This window comes from Leuciscus leuciscus (assembly GCF_965113295.1).
Source record: "Leuciscus leuciscus genome assembly, chromosome: 10".
Classification (NCBI taxonomy): domain Eukaryota; kingdom Metazoa; phylum Chordata; class Actinopteri; order Cypriniformes; family Leuciscidae; genus Leuciscus; species Leuciscus leuciscus.
This window is the reverse complement of record NC_138734.1, coordinates 20,017,224-20,021,279: the sequence shown is the minus strand read 5'-3', so window position 1 is coordinate 20,021,279 and position 4,056 is coordinate 20,017,224. Positions and strand designations below refer to the sequence as shown.

At 48.7% G+C, this 4,056-nt stretch overlaps 1 long non-coding RNA gene across 1 annotated transcript; it reads left to right on the top strand.

Moving 5' to 3' along the window:
• The first annotated feature begins 332 nt into the window (after nucleotides 1–332).
• Nucleotides 333–2,917, top strand: LOC309508634. The gene is made up of 2 exons (XR_014209626.1): nucleotides 333–730; nucleotides 1,263–2,917. It is a non-coding gene; the product is annotated as an uncharacterized lncRNA (long non-coding RNA).
• The last annotated feature ends 1,139 nt before the right edge of the window (nucleotides 2,918–4,056 follow it).

Genomic DNA, 4,056 nt, shown 5'->3' with positions numbered 1-4,056 from the left:
TCGACCCATCTGCTAAATCTATCAATGAAAACTGTATCTTTATCTTTTTCCTCTTACTGATTTTATCATGTCCACATAATCCATCACTAGATGTTTGAAGGGTCCTTCTGGAACTGGGATAGAGCCTATTGGAGTTGCTGTTCCTTTTCTGACATTATTTTGTGAATTTTTGTCTTTTTTTATTTTTCTAATTTTATTTTTCTAATAATCTCCCCCCTTGCGCAATGGTCAAAACCATGCGCATCTGAAATTAAAATAGTAAAAAGGGTTGCTAGTGTAATTATTTGTCTTTTAATACCTAATTTGTCCAATAGTCTGAAGTTGAGGGTTCCCTTTCGAGGGAACTCGCACTGCGTCGTTGAAAACGACTCTTTGGGGACGCTCCCTTAGCGTGCGCCTCTGAAGTATGAATGAAACTAATCCAATCCTGATTGGTGTTGCGTCATGACGTAACATGTGACGGCATAACCGGATGCATAAAAGTGACGCTGGCACACACACACATTAGCTTTCGCTCTTCAGCAAGCGCTCTCTGTGAAACTGTCTGTCTTATTTGATGTTGTTTGTCAGTGAAATCCTCTATATTATGGCGAGTGAAAGATACACTAAGTGTGTGTACCCCTGCCCTATATTTCTCACGGGTGGAGACACGCATCAGTTGTGTGTACACTGTTAGGAGCGCAGCACGCACAGGCAGTTCTCGAGGGGGCTGCCTGTGAACACTGTGAAAGTACTGTAGAGTGCTGCGCTCCCACTTGGCTCGCGATCCCCGCGGTTCGGGTCCCGCGTCCGTTGAGGCGGCGCGGTGGCTTGGATCGTGGGGATCGCAGAAGGATCTCGCGGATGAGAACGAGACTGCCGAGGCACTTTCATGTTCATCATCCGCAGATTCTATAACGCTCGCTCACGACGCAGAAGCCCGCGATGTGGCTTCTTCTGCCCGTGACGAGTGCCCGATGCTCGAGCTATCTGCTTCTGAGGAAGTGGATGTGCTCAGCATCGGGGACGAGGAACATGAGTCACACTCGCCGGTGTTGTTGTAACCAAAAAAAAAATAAAAAGTTGTCCCACTACATTGCAATACAGAATCTATAGCTCGGATCTCGCGTTTGTCGAGGCAGCGCGTAGATGACGGCTACTCTGCAATAAAGATTCTGTGTGGGTGCGAGGCATGCACTGTCAGCTCCTGAGGGTGCTGGCTGTGGTTTTTAAGAAATATCTCGACGCACACAGCCGTGCGTTTCGGGTGTTTCAGCCTCGAGCCCGTTGACTTTCTTTTCGAAGAGATGAAAGCCAAATATATTGTGAACGACTCGAATCTCGCGTTTGTTGAGGCAGCGCTTAGATTACGAGTCTGCAATAAAAGGGACACACGCGATCTGTGAAATAATACTGTTTGGGTGCGAGGCATTCACAATCAGCTCCTGAGGGTGCTGGCAGTGTTCACTTCATTGAGAAATATATCGGCGCGAGTGCAATCCGTGCGCTGTCGGATGTTTCAACCTCGCACCTGATGACTTTCTTCTCGAGGGATGAAAGCCAAATATATTGTAACGGCTCGAATCTCGCGTTTGCCGAGGCAGCGTGTAGATTACGAGACCGTATAAATAAATATTAAAACAGTATTGTCTGGTGATTATGGCTGCATTCAATTCTATGAATTAATATGATGGAATTGAAATGATGGAATATATTATCTGACTTTAGGAAGTTAGATATTTTAATTCAACCTACCATCCAGACCGTGTTTCACTTATCGAGTGTTTTTGGCTGCATTTAATTCTGAAGAATTAAAATGATGAGCAGCGAATATCAAAAATCGTTTAAGATTTTTCCCTGCCGGTCCTCCGCTTCAGGGTATCGAAAACGAGACGAAGATGGCTGTCCCCCCCCCGTGGAGGTATGAGCGAGAATCGCTCCTCCGCGGAGCCCTCAGGAAATCGATGTTTGTATCCAGCTTCAAGTGCGCTTTGGGACACATCGGTTTTCAGCGAATGCACGCTGTAAAAGGCGCCCAAAAGGCTTGCGGCCAGTGTTCGCGTTCTCCAATCGGAACTGTTTTCGATTTATTCCCTGCCGGTCCTCCGCTTCAGGGTGTCGAGAACGAAACCCAAAGAGTCTCCCCTCTGGGGGAGCCCTCAGGAAATCGATATCTGTATCCCGCCGTAAAGTGCGCTTCGGGCCACAATGATTTCCAGCGAACGCACACCGTGGCGTTCACCCCAAAAGCTTGCAATAGGGCACCGTCTATGGTCACAAAATCTTTCTCGACTTTTTCCTGCCGGTCCTCCGCTTCAGGAGGTCGAGAATAGTGCTCGAAAAACACCCGAGGTCAGTCTCGAGGGGCTGGTTCCCTTAGTAGATTTTGTAGAAGAATGGCAACGCCTTCCGAATATATCTATATGGGTCCTGAATATTATAAAATATGGGTAAAGACTGCAGTTCGGTCACCGACCTCCCAAGTTTGCTGGGGTGGTACTGACTGCAGTGGTTCCAGAACAGGCTCGGGTTATGGAACAAGAGGTACAGAACTCTACTGGTCAAAGGGGCCATATAAATTGTTCCCCTACCAGAGAAAGAGTCCGGGTTTTACAGCCGGTACTTTATAGTTCCAAAGGAGGATGGCGGGCTGAGGCCGATTTTAGATTTGAGGCAGTTGAATAGTTTTCTCTGAGGAGATTCAGGTTCAAGATGCTCACTGTTCCCATCATCGTGAATCAAATCAGATCCGAGGATTGGTTTGTCACGATAGATCTAAAAGACGCCTATTTTTATGTCTCCATCCTTCCATGTCACAGGAGGTTCCTGAGGTTTGCTTTCGGGGGCAAAGCGTACCAATATCGGGTTCTTCCGTGCGGCCTAGCACTCTCTCCCCGCACGTTCACTAAGTGTATGGATGCAGCTCTGGCTCCACTGAGGCTTCAGGGCATCCGTATTCTGAATTATATCGATGACTGGCTCATATTGGCCCAGTCTCGAGAAATGGCAATTCGGCATCGAGATGTCGTTCTTGGCCACATTCAGAAATTGGGGTTGAGACTCAACACTAGGAAAAGTGTGTTAGAACCAGCTCAGAAAACTACTTTTCTGGGCATAGTATGGAATTCGGTTACGATGCAGGCACGTATGTCTCCCGCACGTATCGAAATCCATCCTGACCATGGTGTCAGGGATAAAGCTAGGCCATCACTGTAAAGCAATTTTAAAGACTGCTGGGCCTCATGGCAGCGGCATCCAACATAATTCCTTTGGGCCTTCTTCACATGAGGCCCCTTCAGTGGTGGCTCAAAGCCAAGGGGTTTTTCCCCCAAGGGGAATCCGTTCCGTATAATAAAGGTTACGCGCAGATGCCTTCGTTCCTTATTAATATGGAAGAAATCTTGGTTCTTGTCCCAAGGGCCAGTATTAGGGGCGTCATGTCGCCGGAAAACCATTTCAACAGACGCTTCCCTCACTGGCTGGGGCGCGGTTATCGGCGCTTTGCCAGGGGTCTGTGGCAGGACCTTCATCATTCTTGGCATATAAATTGCCTAGAAATGTTGGCTGTGTTCAGGGCTCTGAGGAGTTTCCTCCCAGACATCAAAGGTTACCACGTCTTGATACGTTCGGACAATACATCAGTGGTAGCGTATCTGAACCGACAAGGGAGACTCAGATCGCGCCCTCTATCCAGATTGGCGCATCAGATTATTTTATGGTCCCAAGGGAAAATATTATCTATAAGAGCAATATATGTCCCGGGGGTTCAGAATCAGGGAGCAGACATCCTGTCAAGGCAGGGGCTGAGGCCCGGGGAATAGAGACTCCATCCAGAGGTGGTGGAGCTGATATGGCAGAGGTTTGGACCAATGGAAGTGGAGCTGTTTGCGTCTTGAGGGACGTCCCACTGTCCACTTTGGTTCTCCCTCACTCATCCAGCCCCGCTGGGGTTGGATGCCATGGTACAGGCCTGGCCGAGGCTTCGCCTGTACGCTTTCCCCCCCCCCGATCGCTCTGCTCCCGGGAGTCCTGGAGAGGGTCCGTCAGGCGGGCATCAGTCTTCTTCTGGTAGCCCCG